This window comes from Vulpes vulpes, chromosome 3, assembly GCF_048418805.1.
Source record: "Vulpes vulpes isolate BD-2025 chromosome 3, VulVul3, whole genome shotgun sequence".
Classification (NCBI taxonomy): domain Eukaryota; kingdom Metazoa; phylum Chordata; class Mammalia; order Carnivora; family Canidae; genus Vulpes; species Vulpes vulpes.
The window spans coordinates 101,796,402-101,823,188 of record NC_132782.1 but is presented as its reverse complement, the minus strand read 5'-3'; the positions used below and the strand labels follow the sequence as shown (position 1 = coordinate 101,823,188).

The 26,787-nt window shown below is 49.2% G+C and overlaps 1 protein-coding gene and 1 long non-coding RNA gene across 2 annotated transcripts in view; one reads left to right on the top strand and one right to left on the bottom strand.

Moving 5' to 3' along the window:
• Nucleotides 1-26,787, top strand: part of XYLT1 (xylosyltransferase 1) — a 303,984-nt gene that overhangs the window by 141,555 nt on the left and 135,642 nt on the right. The gene's annotated exons all lie outside the window — the stretch shown is intronic.
• Nucleotides 685-5,825, bottom strand: LOC140598311 (uncharacterized). Its single transcript, XR_012000632.1, has 3 exons — nucleotides 5,636-5,825; nucleotides 4,479-4,673; nucleotides 685-1,629 (listed from the first exon to the last, which is right to left on the bottom strand). It is a non-coding gene; the product is annotated as an uncharacterized lncRNA (long non-coding RNA).

Genomic DNA, 26,787 nt, shown 5'->3' with positions numbered 1-26,787 from the left:
CAGCAAGCCCATCATTTGCCCCTTGCACTGGAGCAGCCTTGAGACAGTCCCCGGGGTGCCCGGTCCTCAGACAGGCGTCCTCAGCTGCCAGTGACACCTGCCAAGTTGAGCCCGACCCCAGCAACCAGGTTTTCCAGAAACCTTCCCTTCCTCCCCACCTTCCCCACCCCATCTTTGTGAGAAGCCCCTAAAGAATGGGACAGAAGCAGATTCTCAGATTGAGCCTAGCAGAAGAGTGAGCCTCTGCAGGGAGAACAGCCACCGATTCCGAGTAGGTGCTCTGCCTTCAACTGCATGCTTGCTTGGGGGATTCCTAATTACTGTGGCGTGAACGCTTTCTCTCTTTTAATCTCCTCTACTGGGTGATGGCTATGTTGGCCCCATTTTGCAGATGGAGATAACGAGGTGCAGAGAGATGGAGTAATGAGCTCAGAATCCCATAGCATGTCAGTGGGATCTGAACCCGTTCCTCTCCAAGCCCGTGCTGGGCGCGTGGCCCTCGTGCTGCCCTCTGCCCCTTGCCCCCTGAGGCGCATCCACACCCGTGCCTTTCTGCACAGCAAACAGTGGTCACTGATGTTGACTCCTAAGAGGGAAACTTTTTTTTATCCCCCTCTGCTTAAAATCTTTAAGTAAGAGCCCTCAAGCCTCTGGTTTGGGAGTAAATACATAGCTTTACACCTCTAAAGTGTCATGTTATTTAATTGGTACAGCTATCCTAAGGGAGCTACAGCAGCTCCGCTAAGTGGCGGTTGCATTAGGGAGATGCTCGCAGGTCAGTGCCACGAAAGATTAAATACCACAGTGCGGTGTTAGAGGGTTCTGGTGGTGTCAGTGGTTACTAAACCCCGGGGTGGCAGGTACCCTGTCCTGCTGGTCACCCACCCCTCTTGCCTCCTGGTTTCCTAGGATCCCTGCACATCAGCCAGAGTAGCAGATAGGGAATCAACTTCCTGACAGCCCAGCACACAGGTCTGATAAAAGGCTGCTCCCGAGCGCCGGGGCTCTTGAGCAGGGCAGGGGTGAGGGGCTGAGGTACACTTCTCTCTTTGCTGGGGATCCGAATTTTGGCCCCATGATGCTCCCATGTCTTCCAGGGAGCCTGATTCAGTTCACAGCTCCGTTGCATGGAGTTCGGGGTACAGCGAGTGCCCAAGTGTGGTTCCTGCCCAGCCTCTTAGTCATGTGGCCCACTTAGGGCTTGGGGCTGAGGTCAACAGCGTGAGCTTCCCATCCTTCACCAGCGGGACAAGGTAGGGCATGGAGAGAATTGGGGAAGGGTCCCCTTATTCCTACGCAGTCACTTTGTGCGGAAAAGGGGTTTTGGAAGCATCGTGGCCCCGTGCAGATGACGTCAACCCAGAGGTGCGTTTTGTCATCCACTTCCACTTTAAATTCCCGAGTTTTCTCTGCTTCCTTTCTGATTGCTATTCTGGTGGCACTGTCTCCTACTAAAGTGGCTTTAAGCTTCTTCATCGGCAGTCTGTTCAGGTGATGCTCAGTAAGTAAACACTTGACAGTAGAAGGGATGCCGACCAGCCGGCTCATCTGATTTCAGAAGCTTTTCTGCAGAGCCTTGCTGCGGGTCATTCCAGATCAGCTCAACAGATGCAGACACAGAATTAATACCTGGGAAATGGAACACAGCTAATGGTACTGAAAAAGGAGGGGTGACAAAGAATCATTTTGGCAAAGTGAGGAATCCCATCTGTGACACAGGGTTGACTAATTGTGTTTCCCTTTTTGCATTGTCTGCCAGGAAGCTTTGAGATAGAGTTCTACCTCTCATGAGTGCCCAGGACCTCTGGTCATTCTCTGGACGTTTACCATGCTCCTAGTAGCAACCTAAATTTCATATTGGATCTTTTGTCTTGATGCCTTTCCTTACTTCTCTCTACCTCCTGTGTTTGGTCTCTGATTTTTGGTCAGTGGAACTGTGTGTTTTTCTTAAGCTTTTTTTTGTAACATGGAAGACAGACATAAATAACTACTGAGATTAAAAAAAAAAAAACACCACAATTTCCAGCTTTGTCTGTCTTTGTATATGTCTTTTATTTAAGCATCTTCTACCCCTGAACCCCTTCTCAGCATATTCCAGATGTGAGGCATATTTTGGATTTCAAAGCTTTAGCAAAACACAGGTCGACAGGCTCACAGGATTCCTTGGCCTTGAGTGTGTAAAGACTATGCAAAATCCAGTTGGGCACGTCTCACTCAGCCAGACCCATACCCCTTTGTTGGCTGTGGCCTGGAAGGCCAACACCCATGGTCCGTTCTTGGCTTTGCCACTAATAGGCTGGTGGGCAGACTGTTTCATTTCCCTGGGCCTCAGTTTCTACTCTGTGCAATGGGAAATAATAATCCCTTGCTACCAACCTCAAAGGCCCCATGTCTTGTTTGATGCTGCTCATCAGATGCAAGTTCTGTTTTAAAACAAGTCGTTTTTCAGATGGCCTGAGGCTGATCGGGGATTCATGGCAGAGCTGTGGGAGTTGACCAATACCAGGACCTTGTCCCCACCTGTACTTGGTCGACCCCACAAAAGAGGATCATTCACTAAGTCAAGTTATTTTGTCTTGATTCAGAGAAGCCTCTGAAATCAGATGAGCAGGCTAAGAATTTCAGCTCTGCCATTCCCTGCTTGTGGACCCTTGGCCTTGGTCTTGGTTTCTTTGTATAATGGGGATAATTATGTTAGAAGTGATTAATGCCGCCTCTGGCACAGGGCAAGTGCATGCCATTCAGGGACTTTGACAGACGCATGCCCTGTGGCAAGCTTGGGGGTCTTCCTTGAGTGCTTTGAACTGTTTGAGGCGCCCCAAGTACAGTAGACGATTCTGGACGTGGAATCCACTGGTACCTCCATGCAGTCAGGGGATCCCGTTCCGTGAGGCGTCTTTTTCACTTTGCCCTTGCCCTTGGCTTTGGTCATACGGCCACCTCTAGAAGTAGCTCATTCAGTGCCAGGTGCTGAGACGGAGGCCAGCCCTTCTTGGATATGGAATTTAACCACGAGAAAACAGGAGATGGGCCTTCCTCTGCCTTCCTAGCGTTGGAACTTTAGAACTTAAAAATCAGTCCAGATAGACATTTGTATTTTCACTTAGGAGGTTGTTAACAATTACGGAAAGTTTGACACTAGCCCTGACTTACCTTGGATGAAATTTTCAAGACGTGGCTCTCAGCCCCAAAACTGGATGAGTTCCTTTTGCTAAACTCTCAAGTCTGTCTGTCTCTTTTTTCTTTTTTCCCTTCAACTGGGGGAAAAAAATAACAGAGCTCAGAATTCACTTTAATTGCCAAGGTCCTATATTCTAAGTAGGACAACGGAGAAGTGGAAAGGGCCAGAAAGAGGTGGAGAAATTGAAATCTATTGTAACACTATTTTCAAGGTGAGGTAGATGAGTTTCCTTAGTACTGAAAACCTCTGGGATTTCATTTCCCCCAGCCCAATTTGTATTCCCTGCAAGAAGTCATCATCACACGCCTTTCCTGCTTCTTAGAGAGAGGTTGCCCCAGAGACTGGGTGTGCGAGGTGATGAAACAGCTCCCCGAGTTACTTCTGCGTCACTGTGGATCTTTTTTAGGGGGTGAAGGGTAAAATTTTTATAGAGCGAGTCAAATATCTGTAGCTACAGAACTGAAACTTTTTTTTTTTTTTTTAATGTTCTGAACAGGAGTAATTTGCATTCCCAACTGTCACAGTGATGATGTTGGGTCTTGGATTTAGAATAGAATCATAACTTTTTAAAGTTCCCATACCTAGGGAAACCCAGAGAGCTATCAACCTAACATTGGGAAAACACATCAGTCAAACTGATTTTTGGAAATGACAGAGATTTGCAAAATTAGGGAGTCGAGTCACACACACGCTGGGGAAACAAAGCCGCCGGGTTTAGAGTTAGTTGTCACATGTCGTGGAGCAGAGTATGAAAATGGCAGAAGATAATTGAGGGGTTTTTACGTGGAAATCCTAGAGAAAAGGAATAGTGAGACAACAGGGAAAGGAAGAAGGGCTGGCACAAAGGGCGAAGGTGTCGGGAGCAGGATGTGGCAGTTGGTAGCTCATGGGGCCAAATCTGGCCCTCTAGTTGTTTTTGTAAATAAAGTTTTATTAGAACACAGCCACCCCTGCTTGTTTAGGTGTAGTTTATGACCGCTCTCACGCTTGGCAGAGTCGGGTAGTTCTAACAAAGACTACATGACCTACAAAGCCAAAGATCTTCATTAGCTGGCCCTCTACAGAATTGGGTTTCCTTTTTCTCCCTGCTGTAAATTATCGTCCGCAATCCCTAATAATGGTGCAAGATCCCTCCTCCACCACTTAGTAGCTAAATGACCTTAGATAGTAACTTCCTGTCTCTGAGGCTATTTCTTTCTCTGTGTAATAATGCTCATTGTATCACTGAGGTAATTAAAGTACCCCAAAACCTGGCCATATAAAACAGTAACTGGTTTTGTTATTTATTATTACTTACAGGTCTTTGGGTCAGCTAGAGGATCCCTGGTCTCAGTGGTGTGGCTCCTGTAATCTTGGCTGGCTCTCGTGTCTGGGGATCCATTCGTTCTAGGCTGCTCTAGGGCTGTCTCGGCTGGGACGTGTGGACTTCCCTCACGTGTTCCCTCATCCCCTAGTAGATGAGTCTCAGCTTTCCACATGGCAGCACAGGGTTCTGAGAGAGAGAGAGGGAGGGAGAGAGAGTATGCACATGAGTTTCTTGAAACTGAACTTAGACTGAAGCAGGGTCTTTTCCATCAGGTTCTTTTGGCCAAAGCAATTTCCCCGGGCAGGCCATCTTCCGGGTCTGGGGAAATAGCTTCCACCTCTTGATGGGAGGAGGTACGAAGTCACACTGCCAAGGTCATGGATACCACAGACCATTGCTGGGAGCCTTCAGTTACACTCAGTCTGCTGTACTCATAATAAGCCAAACCCCAATAGGAACAAAAGAATCTTGCACAGTCCTTGGCATGCAGCAGGCACATAAAAAATCGCCATGCTGGACTAGTGGGGTTGCGTTCCTGGGGTTGCTCCCCAAAGGTTTTGCTGGTGATTGGTTTATCTTATGGCCTCCCTGCTTGGGCAAGGTGCCATTCTTCTACTGGGGAAGGGCAGGTAACTGTTACAGGTCCCCTGTCGAAGAAGTGTGCTTAATATAGTAGGTGGCACATATTAGACTCACTGTTTGTCTTTGTAGCTAAGTGATTAATAAAAGTAAGCTCTTTTTTAAAAAAAAAGATTTCTACTCCCAGGCAGAAGGCCCAGTCTCTCCATTCCAGACAGACTTGGGGGTTTGTGTCCCTGTTTTTTTCCTTCAGATACTCGGTACCACCACCCCCCTCCCATCTCTCCCTCTCACCCTCTCTCCCTCCTTCCATCTGTCCCTCTTTCTCTCTCCCCTGTACCCATCCCCTCTTCCTCATTTGATTTCTCTCTTGGGAATATTTAGCAGAGATCCCCGAGTCCAGCGCAGTGGGCCCTTAATACAAAGCGACATCTGCTCGAAGTCTAGGGCCCTGGGAGCGTCCCCAGCAGCAAGCTCTTGGCTGCAGAAGCCTCAAGCAGAATCCTCCGAATGGCTAAATTGCAGCCTGACAGCGTAGATCAGGAAGGGTCACTGTGCAAAGTGCCTACCTGATTGGGGTGGGGAGATAAAGCCCCCATGATACCCGCTGCGAGGATTGGACAGTTGTTTCAGAGTAGAGTTGCCTTCCATGAAGTAGTCACAGCCCCTGGGGATGGAGGGGGTCTGTTCTGGAAGCCTCTGCTCCTGGCCAGCATACCTTTACTGAGCTTTTCCCCACTCAAGGATAGTGGACAGGGCATTTTCTGAGCAGTCTTGGATGAATTTGAATCTAGTATTGGGTTAAAAATAGAAGGAAATAAATCCTGAGGTGGGTGATGGGATATGTGTAGTAATTTAAAACCAGATCCAAGTCAGACCTGGGTTGGGATTTCAGTTCTGCCATTTATTAGCTGGCTACAGTGCTGCTCTGGAGAGTTGCCCAGGATGTGCACTGCACAGAGGAGTAAGTAGGAGCTAAAATTCAGCGGGCACTCTAATCATTAAGACCTAAACTCTGCACTGCCATTGCCCAGAGTAAGGGACAATTCTTTTTTTTTGTTTTGTTCTCCTATCATTCTCACAAAGTGAACAGTAGCCTGATCTGAGCATTGGGAGGGCCCAACCTCTCTGAACCTCATTTTTCTCACCTGTAAAACAGAGATAAAGATAGTACCAGAATCATAAGTTTGTGTATGACACAAAGTATTTGTAAAATGCTTAGAATAGTATAAAGGTCCAGTAAACAGTGGTTGCACCTGATGGTTAGGACAGCAGGAGACCTTGGTTCAAACCCCACTGTGCCAATCCCTAGATGTAAAACCTTGGGCAGCTTGCTTAAACTTTCTCTGCCTCGACTTATACATCTTTAAAAAAAATGAGATGATGATGATGAAGATGACGACACCTTCCCATGGGGTCATTATGTATGAGGATCAAATGAGTTAATGTGTATAAGATGCTGTTTGGTGAGCACATAAATATTAACCTTTAAGCCGATTTTTTAAGGGAAGGAGCAAAGGGAGAGGGGAAAAGAGACTCTTAAGGAGGCTCCATGCCCAGCACAGAGCTAGACGCGGGGCTCCATCTCATGACCCTGAGATCATGACCTGAGCCAAAGCCAAGAGTCTGATGCTTAACCAACTGCACCACTCAGGTGGCCCCCAATCTAAGCCAGTTTTAGTGCTGGAATGACCAAGGATGCATGTGGGTGACAAGTCCATCTGGGCTGGAGACTCTGTCATGAGTAAACACCCATGGATACTTAAGGGATGGCAAGGAAGACAACTTCCCTGGCTGATGGGCATTTGTACTGCTTGACCGAGACCCTGAAGAGATTCTCTGGCTTTATTCATTTTTCTCTAACTCCGTATCTGTCATCCTCCTCCCTGATGGTCTAGCCAGTACCTAACAGCCCTCCCACCCATTACTGCCCACCTGTAATCCACTTTCTGTCCACCTGTTCAAGGAAGTGTGGTGGTGAGAGGGTTTGACTTATGGGCTGAAACAAGTCTGACTCAAATCCCCAGTCCTCCCAATTGCTAGCTGTGTGGCCTTGGGCAAGTTTCTGAGCCATTTTAAGCTTCAGTTTCTTCATCTGTAAAATGGGAATATGAAGAGATCCTATGTTGTAGATGTATTGGGAGGGTTAAGGGAGATGATGCAAATTTAGTGTTTAGCACAGGTTGGGGGACATGGGTGCTCAGCTCCAGACATTAGCTGCTGCTAATGTGATGGTGTTGGCACAACCCATATGTGTGCACACATGTATGTGCATACACACACACAAACACACACACACACCAGATTTGGGGCCAGATCCTTGGGGTTTATAAACCTGCATAAGTTCTCAGAAGGGCATATTTGGGTGGAGGTTTTACCCTTGCTACCAAGTGAGCCGAGCACAGCGTGGAAAGTTCCTTAGCAAACATAGGATCGGAGGTCTGTGGGAAGAGAGGAGGAGGATCCCAGCCATAAAACAGAAGGAAGCAGAAAGCAAGAGCCATGTGAATGCTGGCTTGCAGGCGAACGGCATCACGGCCGAGGCCACAGAAATCAGAGCTTGCAGGCATTCATGTGGAACTTGCACCTAGGCCTGTATGATGCTGCCTCTTGGTCCAGGGCATGAACTCTCAGCTGCCCAATCCAGCAGGTGAGCATCTCCCCCTCTGAGCCTATCCGATGACAGGGGCCGCCCCCGGTCAGAAAGCATCAGAGCCCCAGGTCTGGTGGGAAGTGCCAAAGTCATTAATTATGCCACCGAGTCACCAGAAGGAGGCAGCCAGGGGCCTCCTGACAGCAGATTAGAAGCAGCCCCTCCAGCACAGGTACCTAAGGCTGCTGGGGCTCTTCAAATTAATAAGCTCTAGCCTGGTACTTGAGACTCATTAGAATTGTGATTTAGGCCCATTTACTGGTGTGAGATCACAATGGGGTGCTGGGTGATTATGGTTACCCAACCTTGCAGCCAAAGACTATTAAATAAGTTCCTGTCACTTCCTGTTTTACTTGTGCCTGTCCCCAACCTGTCCCGGCCACACTTCTGAGATGGGAGAGGCTGGAGCAGTGCCGGGGCAGTGGGTTTTCATCATCCTGGGCGTGGGGAGGGCTGCCTCCACCTCTGTCCCCGCCTCTCCTTTTTCTGCTGTGTAGCAAGAGGTGAGCACAAGGGCCCCTCCGTGGCCCAGCCCAGGGACCTTTCTGAAAAGTAAGGCTGATGATCACAGTGTGCTCTTTGCTCAAAAAGCCTGCAGTGGCTTCCCAGGGCGCTTGGAATGAGTGTGCCTTTCCTCACCAAGGACAGCAAGGCTTGTCCCCACCAGACCCCTACCTTCCTGTCCTGTCACACGTGGGATCCTAACACCCTACCTGCATAGCCTAAGCTCACTCCTGCCTGTTGAACTTTGCTATTATCATTCCTATTGCCTGATGCCCCTCGCCCAGAATCATCTTATGTTGGCTCCTTCCTGTCAGCGGGCCGCAGCCTGAATGCCACCTCCTAGCGTGGTCTTCCCTGACCCCCATCTGAAATGCCATCCACCACCTTCTCCCGCTTTGTGCATCTTTTTTTTTTTTTTTTAAGATTTTATTTCTTTATACATGAGAGACAGAGAGAGAAAGGCAGAGACACAGGCAGAGGGAGAAGCAGGCTCCATGCTGGGAACCTGATGTGGGACTTGATCCCGGGACTCCAGGATCACGCCCCAGGCCAAAGGCAGGCGCTAAATTGCTGAGCCACCCAGGGATCCCCCACTTTGTGCATCTTTAAAGAACTCAGCTCCACATCATGGCATGTTTTACAACTGTGTGTGGCTCTGTTTTCTCTTTGCCTGTGGAATGTAAGTTCCATGCACCTCCTTACCTTGCTACCTTGCACCTAGAATGATGGATATTGCCTAGAAGGTGCTTGAATATCGATGAGATGAATGAAGAGGAAAGGTAATGGACAGAACGGTGGTAATGACAAACAGTAATAGTCACTGATCTCTGAGTGCGTGCCGCGTGCCTGTCACTGTGCCAGGCACCTTACCTTCATTTTCTCATTCGATCTGCACAAGCCTGTTGAGGGCAGGAACTAGTTTGTCCCATTTAATGGAGGCAGAAACTGAGGCTTGCAGATGCTAGAAGTAACTTGCCCAAGGCCCCCAGCTGGTCACAGGTAATGCTGTGATTCAGGTCAGGTCTTGTACCTCCTCTGTGTGAAAGTGGAGGAGTGAAGTACAAGAGGCCTGGGGCACCTGGGTGGCTCAGGTCGTGATCTCAGGGTCCTGGGATCGAGTCCCACATCAGGCTCCCTGCACTAAGCCTGCTTCTCCCTCTCCCTCTCGCTATGTCTCTGCCTCTCTCTCTGTATCTCATGCATAAATAAATAAAACGAAAAAAAAAAAAAGAGGCCATTCCCTCCGTGCTCCCTGTCTGACTTAAGGGCATGAAGGGAGATCTTATTGCTGTCAAGAGAATCACAGCAGTGTCCTGAGGAAAGTGGGAACTTGGTGAAACCCTGTCTGAGACTCATAGTTGTTGTCAAGTGGAAATAGGGACGGAAAAAATATTGTCCACAGCACAGTGAAACCCCATATCCATATGGTGGTGGTGGTGATGAGTGGGGCCATGTCCAACCCAAGACACACAAAGAATCCAGAAACAGGCCCAATGACAGGAGTCCAGAGTTTTCTTGCTGCATTTTATCAAGAAGATGGGTTGTGATTGCTTTGCACGTCCCAAGTAGCAAAGCAGTTTGAGCCATTTGTATATTTTTCAAATTGGAGCTTTTCTTTTTTTCTAAAGGCAAAATTTGAAATTCTGCTTAATACTTATTGCTGAGTAGCAAGGACACCGATTTGGGCTTGCAAAGGCTCTAGGATGTCAAGCAAGAATCTGGCTGTCAAAGCAAACCTGGAGAGTGAGTGTGTGTGCGTGTGACTGTGCGCACGCACGTACATGCCTACATATGGCCTGGACCATGCTGTACTTGGCATCTTTCTTGACACTCTGCACACTTCTTCTGTGATGTGATGAGACGGCCCAGCCAGTTTCCCTTTGTGTCTTTCTGAGTGACTGCGACTGCCACTGGCCTTCAGAGTTTGAAGCTCCTGACAGATATTAAAGAACAATTCACTTATTACAGCTAAACAGAAAAGCATATGGAAAAAGCAAACCACATTAACATCTGCTGCCTGGGCTCCATCTGCTCCCGTTGGCTTGCCTTTTGCCTCCAGACGTGCCAGCCTGTCAGGTTCCCAGAGCCAGTCCCTCCTTCCTTCCAAGCGAGGACAGGATGTGCCCGTTCATTTTGAGCCACTCATGCAGGACCTGGGCTCTTCTTAGGTGTTTCAGAAGTGTAGAGAGATGCACAAAACGCGGGACGTTTGGAGGTGCTGGGCTCTGGAGGTCATGCTCTGGCTTTGGGTACTTCCTAGCTGTGTGTCCTTGGGTAGGTGGCTTAGCATTTCTGTGCCTCAGTTTCCATGTCTGTGAAATGTTGAGGTAACAAAGGCAGTGGCTACATTGAAGGATCAGTGTGAGAGTAAAATGTTAAAATGCAGGTAAATCCGTGGCAACGGTGGCGTACGGTAAGTGTGCAGGACAGGCTAAGTCTCTTTCCCTAAGAATATTCCCCACCGCCCCCACCTGGCCCAGGTTACTCATCCTGTTTCCTACAGCTTTGCACCTTGAATTTAAAATTACTCATTAAGGGACGCCTGGGTGGCTCAGTCAGTCAAGCATCTGCCTTTGGCTCAGATTCCAGGGGCCTGGGATCAAGCCCCGCTTTGGGCTCCATGCTCAGTGGGGAGCCTGCTTCTCCCTCTACCTCTGCCCTTCCCCCCTGCCTATGCACTCTCTCTCTCTCTCTCTCTCTCTCTGTCAAATAAATAAAATTTTAAAAATACAAATAAAATAAAATTATTCATTGGACACGGGGTGCAGCAAGGGCCTCAGCCTTCTGGAAGTGCCCACCTTTTCATCTTAAAGACCCAGCCCCTTCCCCAACCCCACCGTCTTTAGTACCGGGATGGAAGCTCCCGGGGTATCATTTCATGATGGGACAGAGGTGCCGGGGCCCCTTCCAGAACTGGGCCGACGTGGGGCCAGCCGGCCTCGTCTGTGTTGTGCCTGCAGCCGCCTCCTCCCACCTGAGCTGGTTTTTGCCTCCAGCTAGCAAGACAAACCAAATGTTGTTATTTTAGTATCTGGTAGCCTGTCGGAAATCATTTCTAAAAATGTTTTTTTCCTCTTTCTCTCCGCCTTGCTCCCCGAAGCAGCCACATCTGTGCAGCAATTAGGACAGGACAGCTGGCAGCCCTCGGCTGTTGGAGAACGGGCTGCGGTGCACTGGGGTCAAGTGCTGCTTCCTGGCGGGGGTGCAGGGCTGGGGGAGGGTCTTGGGCAAGTCACTGTGCCTCCTGTGCCTCAGTTTCCCCATCCAGGAAATGGGCATGCTGACAGTGTTCGCCTCCCAAGGGCTGCCCTGAGGTTCACATGAGTTAGTCTCTGCAAGGTGCTCAGAACAGTTCCTGGCGTACAGTTTGGGGAAGTGGGAGGTGACACCACATGAAGGCCCGCCCAACTGCAGAAGGGGAGGAAGCATAGCCAGTCCTGGGTCTTCTGATCTGCCATCGCTCTGCTGGGAGACTGGGAGGAGGGGAGGGGCTTCACTCCCCTTTCTTGCTCTGTGATCTCAGCCCTGGCCTGAGACTTCTGGCCTCCTGGAACACCCAGTGATAAGGAACCAGAGGGACACACTAGTCCTGTGTTTTTCCAAGAGGGTTGTGTGGCCCCCAAGATGATTTAGGGGCACTCCGTGGACCGTTACATAACCTTGAACATTAGGAAGTATTGCTCTTCCCCAACACGCCCAGTTTGTGGATGGTGAACAGGGGTCCAGAGAGTGCCAGGGGGCCTAGCAGAGTCACTGCCAGCCGCGGGGGTGGGTGTGGGGTATAGGACCGGAAACAATAGCCCCCACGCCTGCTTCCTGTCCCTCTCCTACGTCCACTATTCCACGGGCTACAGGCTGGCCACAGGTGGTGCTTCCTTTCCCGTGGTGTCTGGGCCTGGCTGCGCCTGATTCGTGGCAGGAAGAGCACAGGGGAAGGTCGCATCTCTGGCTATGCGCTGGAATCAACTGGGGAACTTTAAAAAAAAAAATCCCAATTCCCAGGCCCCCACCCCAACTCCATGATTGCAACCGGGGCGTCAGCATTTTTAAAGCTTCTAAGTGATTGGAATGGGAAGGCAATGTTGAGAATCCGCGGGCTAAATGCTGCTGCCCGTTCTCACCGCATCATGTCATCTGAGGGAAGAAGCATTGAGAAAAGCAAAAACGAAGGGGGGAGGGGGGGCAGAAATGCTAGTAAAATATTGCACAAAACCAGCAAATTGCAAAGGGGATGTTTACAGCATGGTGCCATTTTGTCGACCTTATAAACACACGAAGTAATGCTATATATTGTCTGTGGACACATACATATTTACTAGAGATATAAACACATAGGTGTGAAGGACAGAAGTGACCTCTGGGTTGTTGAGAAATGGGAGTTGAGCAGTGGGAAATACGTCAACTGTATCTATAAAGTTTATTTCTTTAAAGAATTGAATAAAGCATGACAGATTTGGTACCTGGGGGTGTGATATGAGTGTTCTGGGTTTTTCTCTGGCAAGTTTTGAAATATGTCATAAGTCAAGAGAATATTAGTTTTTATCTTTGTTTGATAAGCATTTATGTTAGGAAAATATTTAGATCCATCTTAGAAAACAATAAAGAAAACCCACTAAATTTTACGACCTCAATTCTTCAGAAGTTTAAGAAATTTATAAATGTCCCAGGCCACGGGCAGCCTTTGGATCGCACAATGATGCAAGACAGTGGGATGAGGGGGAGGCAAGAGACAGATGGACAGAGGGACAGCAAGAGGACAGAGACCTAGGGGTGGAGACAGGCTGATCCCTGAGGTCTGAATGAAGCCAAGGTCCCCAACAATATACAAGGCTCTGCCCAGCAGAGGTGGGGTGCCATCTGCCTGCCTTCTTCTAGGACTTGCAGGGCCCAGTTGTCTAGTAATTGCTGCCACAGGCACATAGAACCTGGGCTTCCAGTGATAATTAACATAGGAAGGGGGAAGTGGAAGAGGCCCAGCCTGACCCTCATGATCTTCTTCGGCTGTCCTACTAGAACAGTCAGTGACCTGGAGACAGATGGAACCGAACACTGTCATGAAGCTGACCCCCTCAGCCTGTTCTCTATACAGTGAGTGAGTCCAGGACATATCTGAAATTTCAGACTTCCACACCCCTAGAGAAACAGCCAGTCCCATTTTTCTTTTAGGTATCGTACCCCTAACCAGAGGCAGCCTCAATGCCAGTCTGTGGCTTGGGGGGGGCTGTTTCGGTTGGGGAGTGGGTATGAGCTTGAGCTCCAGAGTCAGGCACTGTGGTTTAAATCCCCAATCTCTGTGGCCTTGAGCAAGTGTCTTTACCTCTCTGAGTGTCAGCTTACTCATCTGTCAGAAAGATCTCCCACTAGTAATAGGAACACCGTCAACAACTATGGTTTGTGGCCTACGCACTGTCCCGAGTGCTTGGCCAGCGTGACTGACGGGCTCCTCATGCCAATCCTATGAGCTGATTATAGCCAGGAGGCCTGCCTGAGGTCGCAGAGCATTTAGAAGGCACTGGGACCCAGGTAGTCCACTTCAGTGCTCATGCCCCTGACTGCTGGCCCACACAGCTTCTTTGTAGGGCTGGAAGGAGGGTCAGTTAGAGGAGAATGCATAGGAAATGCTGGCCTGGCAACAATGATGGAAGTTGTGCGGGGTGGAGGGGGAGGCGCAGAGGACTGTATCATAAATTCCTGAACCCCTGGTGGTAGCTGGGACTTTCCTGGTCTTGACTTTAGGCATGTGGATGCAACTCATGAATTTCCATCTGCTTCCTGAGGTCCAACCAGGAGGGGAACGTTCACAGTCCATCCCCCTCCCTAATTCTGAGTTCAGACACTGCCTAAAACTCCATTGAGGCTGGAAAGTTCAGAGCCCAAGCTTTGGAATCCGATCTGGGCTTGATCTGAGCCAGCCCTGTCCTTCCCACCCATGTGACGCTGGCTGGGGTGAGCCACAGAACCTCCTCTGCCAGCCTCAGTTTACTCTTGTGTCAAGTGTGGATAATAATATCCCCCCGTGTCAAAGAGAAACGTGGAGATTCACCGAGGGAGTAAACAGTAGGTACTCTCCCAGGTAGCAGACGTTCGGAGTTACAGGGGGTGGAATGGATCCTAAAGCTCGTGAAGTAAGTGGTGGTGCTGCTCTGTTGGGGGCACCTGCGGGGACTTGGGCATCTGGCCTGCATTTCGTAGTCTGCGTGGGAGTCCCTGTCTTGCTGCCTCACCTCTTCAGTGAGAAATCCTAATGGGATTAGGGGGAAATGAAGGCGACCCGCCCTGGGGCAGCAAGGCAGCCCAGAGACCCGATGAGCCCCTGGAGGGGCCCCCAGAAGCTGAGGGCTCCACTGAACTTCTCAGAGACGTGTCCCAGCCAGAGGGAAAGCAGCCTGCCTTCACACCGAGCCGCCTGCACGGTTCAAGTTCACAGAAAGAGCCATCTAGTGGCCTGAACAACTGTGGTCCATCGGGTCTCCCAGAACCACCTTCTGCTGGATTTGCTGCTTGAGCTGTCTGAGGGCAGAGGGGAGCGAGGTCGAGGCAGGGCTGGTCCTGCCAGGAAAGGGAAGGGTGCCCCCGCTCAGCCTCTCGGATAAGGAACTTATCCGGAGCCAGATCCTCCAACCAGCCTGGGTGGCACAGGACACTTCCCAGAACAGGAGGGGCAAGCGGAGGCAGAAACGGCCCTTTCACCTGTCCCCCGGGCACCTAGCCCTTCTTCACTTCCTCTTCTCACTTTCTCAGTGCTGGGGCCACACAGGCCTGGTTCCTCAACTGGCTGAGATGACCTCTGCAAGTCTCAGGACCACCTTTAAAATGGGTGGATGGGGGCACCTGGGTGGCTCGGTGTAAGCATCTGCCTTTGGCTCAGGTCATGATCCCGGGGTCCTGGGATGGAGCCCCGCATCAGAGTCCCTGCTCAGCAGGGAGCCTGCTTCTCCCTCTTCCTCTGCTGCTCCCCCTGCTTCTGCGCCTGCTCTCTCTCTCTCTGTTTCAAATATATTTTAAAAATAATAATAATTTAAGGGCAGCCCGGGTGGCTCAGTGGTTTAGCACCGCCTTCAGCCCAGGGCGTGATCCTGGAGACCCAGGATCAAATCCCACGTCGGGCTCCCTGCGTGGAGCCTGTTTCTCCCTCTGCCTGTGTCTCTGCCCCTCTCTTTGTGTCTCTCATGAATAAATATTTTTTAAAAATCATTTAAAATGGGAGGATTAAAAACATGTAAGCGGTGCTCAGCCTCACATCCATAAGACATTCCACACGTCCTCTGTTTTTATCTTTTTATTGAGTCGGTAAGCTGATTGTCTGTTTCATTTTACTAAAACGTGAGCTCCCTGAGCGCAGGCCCCTGGCTTACCCACAGGCCCAGCCCTGCTGCTTAGAACGGTGCGTCGCCACACCTGGTGCTCGGTCAGTAGGCGCAAATCCACGCTTGAAGGGGACGGTCCCCGCAGGTAGGATTTTCGATGAAGCAACAGCTACCTTATATTGACCGTTCACCTCTGTGCTCTGAATTGTGGTTTTATTGCACTGGTGTCACCCAGGAAGGAACCAGAGCTCAGAGAGGCTACCTAAGCTTCCCGAGGTCACGCAGCTAGGAAGTGGCCCAGCCAGGTTTCCAGAAGAGCATCTCAGAGCTGCGCTTGAAGCGCGCTCCATGGCGGAGCCCCCGCGGTTGCCCGTCGCCGCCTCCTTGCTCAGCCCAGTTGGAGGGATGGGCGTCGGACACATTCCAGGGTGACCAGAACGTGCCACCTTGGGTAATGGCAGCACACACACAAGTGGGTCATGATGCGGTCTTGCATCCGCCCCCCCAACCCCCGAAGTTCAATAGAGCCTGGCAGGGTGCCAAGAGCCCTGTGGCCCAGGAGGACACCCCCCCCCCATCCCACGGACAGAGGCGCCCCTCCACCTCGAAGGCAGCAGTCATTTCTCATTGGGATTGGACATCGCTGTCACTTTTGCCCATGGCCCTCCAGGAGAGATGCCATTGGCCATGTCACATGCAAGCTCGTTTGTAAGCAGGAAGCACTAGTGGGGCCCTTGCCTTTCTTTCTGGGGGAGCAGGACCGCAAAGCTGCAGCCTTCTTCCGGAACTTGGCCAGCAAAAACGTGCCTGGAAGGCCCTGTCCCTGGTAGGGCGGCCCAAGGCAAACGCACTGCTCGTAAAGGAGATTTAGGGGGTGGCAGCAGCGTATTCATTTGTACCTCTGCATAGTAAAAATAATGTATTGGCAGCTGCCTGGGAAGCCCAGTTCTGAAATCACCTGGATGGTGATATTAGGTCCCTCTCCCTTTCTCTCTCTCCCCACCCCCAAATGACTCAGGCCTTCAGAGGATATAAATTAATTGAGTTTGTGTATGTGTGGATGCGTATATATTTACTTATTTACGGGCGTCTCTCTATTTATATCCCTGGCTCCGTGAGCATTTACATTTCTTCAGAGACTTTGCAGTAATGAGCTTACAAGTGTGTCATTCGTAACCCACTTGTGGCAGAGTGTGTTTGGTGGGGCGGGGGGGGGCAGGGCACAGGGAGAGGGGACCCAGCAGGTGCAAAGGATGGGTTTGAAAGCTGGAGGTCTTTGATCAACAGGAGGTGCATCTGTCTCCTTAAGTGCTCCTTTCCTAGAGGACCTGGGCTGGAGAATGTGAAGAGGGGAGCAGTCGGAACCAGAAGGGTCTCCAGGGAGTCAAGGGAAGAGACGTAAAGAAGGGGCACAGAAGAATAAAATCATGACAGAGAGCGGGGCAGGGTTTGGGGGTTCCAGGCCTGAGGTTAGTCTCAAGGAACAGAGGACTGAGACAGTGAGACGAGAAGACTGTAATCCAAGGACTTAAATTGTTCAAGCGACCCTCTACCCTGCTGACACTCACCTCCTCAAAGATTTCAGGCCACTTAGGGATGGAGGACTTTCCGCCAGGGTCTTTGTTGGGGGTGGTGTCACCCCCTAGGGGTCACATTTTTTTTAAATCGTGGGGGCACTTGGAAGGGCTGGTCCTTAATGGCCCCTGAGAGTACTGGGTGGGTTTTTTGTTTTGTTTTGTTTTGTTTTTAATTGGTGGGTTTTATAACCATCTGGGTGATGTGGGGCAGGTGACTTAATGGCACCTACCAAATAGTTCTCTGGGATTTGTTTTTTCCCTCCCCAGCCTTACTGAAATATAATTGAGAAATAAAGTCATCCTTGAGATAGTTAAAGTATACATTGTGATGATTTGCTGTAAGTCTACTTGGTGAGAGGATTCCCCCCCTCCCCACAACCCCCGTTGAGTCAGTTACCACGTCATTCTGGGATTTTTTTTTAAAAGATAATCTGTGTCGGGTGCTTAGCACCGTCTTCAGGATAAATGTCAGCAACGATGGTTGTTATTACCAAGTTTGTGGTTTGTTGGTCTCTCCTGCCATTGATTCCTTTGTCTGCCTCCTGGACATGCTCTCTTCTCTAGATTGGGCTGGAAAATTGCTTTCTCTGGGAAAGCCTCCTCTCCTCTCCTCGGAGCCCAGTCCTTGATGAAACCCAAACCATACCACACATCACTTCACCCCCTGCGTTGAAATAGTGGGCGCATGGGCCCGCTTCCCTCTCCTGTGCCTGAGCCCCACTGACAGCAGGGAGCGTGTCTTCATTCTCTACCTTCTCCTTTTGCCCCCACTATGCTTGGCAAGGACGAGGCACCCAATTAAAGCGTGTAGAATGAGTGAACCAGCCATTCTCAACCCTATTGGACCTGGACCCTCCTAATGCAACCACATCTTCTAAAATATTCCTTTTATCTATCCTGAAATGAAATCCATTACTTGTGACCTACTTACACTCACAGCTCTAAATCAGATCAATATATTGCCCTCGTTATCGTAGAAAGAATATATAAAAGTAATTTATAATAAAGATAATATGTATCTCATCCTGTAAATGACCAGGTGCATGGCAACACCAGGCTGGGATTTCTCAAACTTTAACGCACAGATGAGTCACCCCAAGCAACTTGGTAGGATGCACGTTCTCATTCCGTTGGCCCAGGGGGAGCCTGGGAATCCTGCATTTCTAAAAAGCTTCTGGGACATATTGATGTTGGCAGCTTGGGTCACCCTTTGAGTGACAAGGGGCCAGAAGTCACATGAAGAGGTGACTTCAGGTGCCACATGTTGAATCACTGAGAATTCAGTAATTACAAATGTAAGTGAATAGGAGGTGTGTTTGTTGGTGACTCATAGCCACACCTTATGTGGATGTTGATGATGTGATTCTCTGAAATTGTGGTCAAACTCTGACGTCAGATTTCCCCTTGAATTAAACGGTTTTTACTTTCCTAGAAAATTCGGTTACATTAAAATCTGTTCCATCCTACTCTGTCATATGTCGCTGTGAGTTGGGTTCCTGGAACCAACAATTAAAAATGGGTCGTTTGCCTACCTGACATCTCAGATATCAGATGTCCTGTGGGATATAGGACATCTTTTTTTTTTTTTTTTATTGCTTGGCAATACGTGTTCCCCATGCATTACTAGAGGTGTGGTGAGCTGCCCCCCCCCCACCCCCCACCCAGTAACTGCCAGGAGCATCTCGCAGTCATCGTAGCAACTGAAAATGTGACCACATGTTTTCAGAACACCTCATGAGAGGCAGTCCCACTTTCATGGAAAACCCTGGAATAAAAGGATTGGTCTAGGGTTCTGAGATCTTTGAGGCAAGGCTCAGTACATAGTTTCCTGAAGATCCCGAGGGCTTGGCTTCAAGCAGTCACGCCAGACAGGCTTGTGGCGTGCAGGTGATTAAGGGACATGGTCCAGGTGTGGCAGAAACTGTGATGCTCTGTAGTATAGGTTCCCCTTCTGGGTACCACTGGCCACTACTCAGCCTCAACCAGTCGTCACCTACAGAAATCCACGTCCATGTTGTCAGCTCCCCTGATATTTCCAAGAGAGTGTGGAAGTCCAGATTTGTCGATGAAATTTCCAGTATTTAAAATATTGGCTGGGATTAAATACCAAGCAAATGAAAAGACTCTAGCATCTCTGCATTTGGTGGAACCTTTGGGCATCCAGTAGTGACCTCTGGCTTAAATGAAGGGATGTGTCATCAGCTCGGGGACTGTCCACACTCTGAATGACTGCCCCTCTCCTCCTCAGGGCCATCCCCTGCCCAGCAGGGGAGCCTAACCCTCCTCCCACTCCCCCATGCAGCCACTACTGCTCCTGACCCCCTCCCACCCTCCCTCGCCATCTCCAAAGCACCTTTAGCTTGGTTCATCAGGCCCTTCTCTGGCTGTCTCTTTGCCTCCCAGCTAAGTCCTCCTGTTCTGACCACTTGGCTGGCCACAAGGTATTGCTGTTCCTGGATGAGGACAGAGTTCAGGCAGGTGAGGCCTGCTAACATCAGCCTCTAGGGTCCACGCCCCCAGAGCCTGACTTTTTCCACAAAGGGTAACTTTGCCCCCCCCCCCCCCGGGACACTTGGCCATATCTACAGACATTTGAGGTTTTCACAAGTCTAGTAGCACCTAATGGGTAGATGTCATAGATGCTGCTAAATATTGTTCAGTGCAAAGGACAGCTCCCACAACAGAGTGTCAGCCGCCCAAATGTCAGCAGGGTCATAGTTGGGGAACCGTTTTAGAGGTATCCAGAAGACTTTGTCAAGATTGAGTTGCTCATTCCACCTGCATCTTCTTTCCTTCTTTGTCTCCCCATCTTTGAGTCCTGTGGCCTTCAGCATGAAGTCATAAAATAATGCCATTGCAGGCAGACTGTGTGCAAGCAGTACTTTAGAAGGGGGTGACTCTAGGCATAATCTTGTTTTAACAGTTTTGAGGACTCCCCATAAAGACCCCTTCTGTGTGCTGGCCATTTTGTCCCAAAACGGTGGTGGTGGTGGAGGTGGTGGTGGTGGTGGTGGTGGTGGCGGCGGCGGCGGCCATGGTGGTGGTAGTCCTTTCTAGAAAGCTCTTCTCCCCTCTCCCTCTGTCCTTGCTTCTGACCTGCCCACCTCATTGTCTCTGGAATCCAACCCCACCTCTCACATTCCATATGACCTTGAGCAAGCCTGGCCTGGCCTCAGTATGCTCATTTGAGGCAGGGCCAAGGCCAAGGCCAGATTTCAGCTTTGCAGGCCATTCTGCTTGCGTCTCAGAGACTCTTCAACCAGTGTGGCTGTTCTAGAAGGGCTTCACGGGGTTGTAGCTGGGTGACCCCTGCCCTGCTTGCTGAGGCTGTTTCGAGGGGTGGATGAGCCATCCCAGGGCAGGGAAGGGTGCAGCACCTGGTGCAGAACCCCATGTCGTCAGTTTCCCTCTGTTCCCTAGAGCTCCTGCTTTCTCTTGGGCTTGCTTCCCTTTTTCCCCTGGTCCTTTTCCACCTCTGCCATCACTGCTTCTTTTGTGTCTCTTCACACATCCACTTCCCATGCCATCTGACACAGAAGCAGCCAGAAGACGCAGGTGCAGATCTTCTCTGCCACCACACACCTGTCCACACTCCTTGGGCACTGGGCACCCATTACTATTTGAGTGTCACTGTCCCATCCACCTGGGTGGCACTGCAAGGAGCTCATGGGCCAAGCCCGTGTTGGGCTCTGAGCATGCTTCCACTGGTCTCCCGTGCTTAGGCCCCCAAGACAAGGTACCTTGTGCAGGGTTGAGGCCCAGACTGTGTGGCTTAGGCAATGCCAGAGTTAGGCAAAGCCATGAGGACAGATTTTGGGGATTGGTGTTCATCTGTATGAAGCCCATCTGGGTTTGCTCACTGGCCTGTGTCAAGTTAGGCCGTACCCTCCCATGGAGGCCAGGACACAGTGGCCTTGTCTTCAAGGGTTGGCTGGGACACACCAAATTCTTCTAGCAGCCCAGAGTTTTCTCAGGTAGACTCTAAACAGGCGGCTTGTACCAGCCTCTGCATGCAGCCTCGAGGCGTCCGAAAGTGCGGCAGTGTTTGTTCCAATCTTTATAGGCCACAGTGGAGGCGTGGTTGAGAAGGGGCTCACAGGAGCCTGGCTAGAATTTGGTCAAGGGGAAATCTTTGTCCGCAGGTCACTTTTCCCTCCCAGAGGACAGTCCTGGGGCTTCAGGGATCTGGGCTCCTGCTGCCTCTCTCACTGTAGAAGTATTTAATGGCACCCTATTTCCACTTGACCCAGATTTCTATCTTGTGTGTGTTTTTCGGGTGTGTAAGTAAAGTATAAATCCAAAGGCCTGGCATATAGTGAAACACCAGAGCTGAAAAAGCCCTAAACATTTTGTTTCAGTAACGAGAGGCTATTGGGGTTTTTAAGTGTGTGTGATGCCAACGTTCTCAATTTGTTGGTCTCAGGACCTCCAGACATTTTCAAACATTTTAGACTCTCAAAGAGCTTTTGGGTTGGTTTTTTTTTTGTGTGTGTGTATATTATTTATGTATATATTGGTATATTTATGTATCTTATATATCGATATGTATATTGTATAAATATTTATCAATAATATACTTGATTGAAATTTAAACTAAGGCACTCTTAAAATATTTATGTATTAATTTACTTAAAATAACAGTGATCACCCGTACATGTCTGCACAAGTAAACATTCATATGAAAAATAGGTGTGTTTTCCACAACAAAAAAAAATTTGTGAAAAGAGTCATTGTTTTACATGTCTGCTGATCAGTTGTGATTTCCGGCTTAATAGAAGACAGCTGGATTCTCACATTTGCTCCTGCTTTCAGTTTGCTGTGATTTCACACCTCCTATGGCCTCTGGGAAATTCCACTGTTTGCTTGTGAGGGAATGAGAGAAAAAAAAGGAACAGGACGTCTTTGTATTTTGATGGAAATCGTGACCCAGAGAGGCCCCCCCAAAGGTCTCAGGGACCTATAGGAATCCCCAGACCACACTTTGAGGACCACCATTGCAAGCACAAATCTATTTTAATAAATTACAGCTAACGTTTACTAAGTTCTCGGCATTTTGCTAAATGTTTCACACATATTAACTCTTTTAACTCTCAGAGAAGCCCCCAGGAGGGAGATACTATTTATTATGCCCATTTCACAGAGAGGGAAACTGAAGGTCACCCAGTTAAGTGTTGTGCCCAGGGCTACCCACTGACCAAGTGGCAGAGGCCAGATCGGAATTCACTACACCTCGCCTCTCCTGCCTCCCTTTACAAAACACTTAAGAGCCTACTCATCAAATGACAATGGGGCGCCAGCTAAAAATGTCATCATGCTACAAATTACTGAATATATATCCAGCACCACGCTAAATCTTCTTTCGTTAAATAGAATTAAATATGTGTGCCTTATTATTTAATCTCTACCTCACCATTGCCAAGTAGGTCCTCTTACCCCTTTTTTTGTAAATGAGAAAATTGAGGCCCTGAGAGTTAATCTTTGCCTCTCTCCTGGGGTCGAGGGGTGGAGGCTGGATTCTAAGCCAGCTCTTTCAATCCAGCACCCTCCTTCCTCACCCCATGCCGTGTTTCCTGTTACCATAACTAAATTTGCTAAATTGCACCAAGCTTATTATTTAGAGCTCTATTAAAGAAAGGCCCGCCCATGCCCAGCATGGCCCACGGGCTTCAAGTGCTGGCCAGCCCCACCACGTTTCGCGCATGCCAATGAGCTGGGCCAGGGGCCTGGGTTAGGTCTATTTGCATTGGCAGCCTGGGTAATTGCATATTCTAATTGGGTGCAGCCATGCACACTGCCCCTCTGCTGTTTGTCTACCCTGGCATTGAGGTCCTTTTGGAAGCAGGTGCGGGCTTTTCCCCCAGCGTCCCTCCCAATGGCCTTGGTCACCCTGGTGACTGGAATGAAGCCTCAGACACTGAATTCAACAGCAAACCACCACTCATCTGGCTGAGTGTCTACATGGCACAAAAGGAAGCCATAAACGTTGTGATGAGCAAGTGGTTGGGACAGCTCGCCTGGCCAGGGTTTCCCTTTGGCATCATCCTTATTCCTAATAGCTGCTGAGAAGCAGTATGGTGTTGGTGGGCATGGCCGCTGGACCCAGACTACCTGGGTTCAAATCCTGGCTCCTCCCCTTGCAAGATCTGGATCAGACACTTAGCATCCCTGCACCTTAGTGCTCCCATCCAAAACATGGGGAGAAAAATGGAGCATCTTCTTCATAGGGTCATCACGAGGATTCCGCAAATTAGTTTGTGTGAAGGGCTTGGGATGGAGCGTGGGACATTTAAACACCATTCGTGTGTTTTCTAACAGTGTCGAGCAGGGCCTTCTGTGCTTCATCAGTTCCGTCCCTGGGAGGTAGATGCCAGCCTCAGACCCCCCGGCTGGATGAGGAAGCTAAGGCACAAGGGGATGAAATGGTATGTCCCGGGTCCAAGAGCTGCTGGAGACAATGATCAAAGGATGGGTCAGGGAGGAGACTTGATGCCCCTGGGGGTGTCCATTCCCCATCTCTTATCCTCCATCAGATTGTTTCTCAATGAACTGGAATGGCAGAACTTTTTTAGTCGATCATATTGATTAATGCCTAATTCAGAGAATGTTGAGTAACACACATCCACAACCTGTCATTTTACAGAGGAGAAAACTGGACAATCTGCAAAGCAAGAGAAGCACCTGGGTCTTCTCCCTCCCTGTCCAGTACTCTTTTTACACACACACACAAATAAGAACAAAGGTTTTTCAGTGAGTGGATAGTTTAAAAAAGCACATCCACCCACCCCCACCTCACCAAAACAGGACCAAGGGGCCCGGACTCAGTTGACTAGGTGAGGAGAGACCCAACTTGAAATCTGAACATTGGAGAACCAGGGAGGGACAGAGGCAGATCCAGGTTTGTCTCCGAACAGCAGTCCGGGTCACGTACTCTGCCTCTCGGAGCCATATTGTGTTTAGCATATTTTTACCTGATTGAAATTGGCTCTAAACGTGCCCAAGGTTGAATGGGAATGGAGGACATTATTGCATTTAATTATTTCTCTAGAATAAAAATGGATTCTAGCAGCAGCTTAGAGGTAAGGCAGCAGCAGGGCAATTAGAGTTTTGGAGCTCTCAAGCAAACATTTGAATGTACAATCATTGTAATAAGTACATTAAAATAAAATAAGTCAAAGGGTTGCATTTACATAAATAACTCAAGGTGTGAGAGTGTTGGATTGGTTAAGAATAAAGGGGACACAGCTAGTTGATTATAATGAGGAAATAATAACCAGCCTGTCCTCCAGGCGGAGACCATCAGTGGTGAGATGATTGAGGCCCAGTGTTAAATGGTAGCAAACCTAATCTGGGTTCACTGGTTATCTTCTTCTTGCTTTGGCTGTTAGGCACATTCTGGAAGTTTTACATGTATTCCTCCTCCCTAAAATACCCATGAGGTAAGTACTAAATGGGAAAATCATTCCCATTTTCCAGATGAGGTGTGGAGTTTGAGGCACTTCCTTTCTAGCAGCATGACCTTGGTCAGGTCATTCCTTGTGTCTTCATTTCCTTCCCTAATTAGGACTACTACTGCCTGCTTCCCTGGGTGTTTGAGAGGATTAAGGACCCAAGACATGTGAAGGGCCAGAGTAGGGGAATATGTGGGTGCTGAGGACATGACGGTTACCTTGCCTGTATTTGCCTGGAAACCTCCCGAGGCTGTTTTTTATTGGGAAGGCAACCTGGATTTGGATTTCTGGGTCTTGATTCTCTAGAGAAAGAGCAGAGACCTATTTATCTTTGGTGCACAGATGAAGAGTTACTAGGGAGGTAAAGGGATATCCCAAAGAACATATGGTGCATGCAAATAGTAGAGTATTATTCAGCCTTGAAAAAGGGAGGAAATTGTGCCATATGCAACATGGATGGCCCTGGAGGACAGTGTGCAAGATGAAATAAGTAGCCACAGAAAAACTAATACTGCATGAGCCCACTTATATGAGACAGCTAAATTAGTCACACTCAGAATTTGTAAAATGGTGATTGTTGAGCTGGGGTAGGAGGAACTGGGGAATTGCTAATCAAGTGGCATAAAGTCTCAATTATACAAGATGAATATGTTCTAGAGATGTTCTGTGCAACATCACACCTATAGGTGTGCACTCAAAAAAAATTAAGATGGTAGATCTCATGTTAAGTCTTCTTACCACAAGAAAATAAAATTTAAAAAAAGAAAGAACATGGGCACTTAGGTGGCTTAGTCGGTTAAGGATCTGCCTCCAGCTCAAGTCATGATCTGAGGGCCCTGGGATCGAGCCCTGTGTCCAGCTCTCTGCTCAGCAGGGAGTCTGCTTCTCTCTCTGCCCTTGCTCCTCACCCACACTCACCCTCTTAAATAGATTAATTAAATTTAAAAAAGAACAGAGTAAGGGCACGCTGAGGGAGAATTCATCAACTACTCTAGAAAACAGAGTTGACTTGGTAAGCCAAGAGGTTCTGGGCCTCTGAAAGATGCCTGGTTCTAGCCGACTCCGCCCCTTTCTGACTTTTCCGGAAGCTAAGATCTTTGAACTCTTCATTCCAGAAGACAAATCTCCTTTGCCTCTTACACTCGAATCTTTTGACTTCCCTTGGCAGCTGTGGAGCGTCTGGGGCCAGGCGGAAGGCCACAGGGCCACACTGAGCTAATCATCCCCGTGGTGGGGGCCTCTCTGAGTAGACAACGCTTATGAATCAGGAATTATATTAGACTTGATGGTGGCGCCTGGTCCTGATATCACAAATTAACCAGAGGAATCAGCCATTCTCTACTGGTCAGATTAGCTTCACTGATTGCAGCGTTTCCTGTGTCTGGTTTTGCCTGAACAAGTTCTGCCAGAAAGTGGTAGAGAACGTGAGCTTTTGAAATTAGTGGTTTATGGAGGTTTTCTGCTCAGGGCCAGACTCGCAATCCTCTGTTAACAAGGAAAAAGAACAACCCCAGAATGACACTTAGGCTGTGGGTGATGAGAGAGGATCAGATGACTGCGTGCAGGGACAGGGGGACTCTTCCTCCTACTGTCTGCTGTCGTGGTAACTCCTAGAAAACAAGCTTAGGGACGGAGTTTGAATTCATATTTTCAGGCATTCGTACTCATCCAACTGGTTCTCTGTCAGAGGCCAAGAAACAGAACAAAACCAAAACACACCATCCAAAGATTGGCTCCTGTATCCGAGGACAGCTAGGGAGAAGGCTCCGAGCTAGTCCGTGCTGCAGTAACAAAGATCCCCACATGCCAGTGATGGAAAGCGTAGGTGGTTTATTTCTGCCCCTCGAGACTTGGTCTGTGCTCCGCACTAGCCTCACTCGGGAATGTGAGACCTTTACCATTGGGAGTGTAGTTGGATGCTGTGGAGGAAAGGGGAATGTGGCAAATGGTACCCCAGTTCTAATCACTGGTCTTGGCCACAGCATGATGCTTGGCTGTGCCTGATTTGCAGGGTATGGGAAATACAGCCCTATCACATGCCTAGACGAAAAAACCTGAAATATTTGTCAGGAGCCTTATTGAAAACCAGCCCTCTGGCTGCCTGGGAGGCTCAGCCTGTTTAGTGTCTGCCTTCAGCTTAGGCCATGATCCCTGGGTCCTGGGATCAAGTCTCACATCAAGCTCCCTGCTCAGCAGAGACTGTGCTTCTCCCTCTGCCCTTCCCCCCTGCTC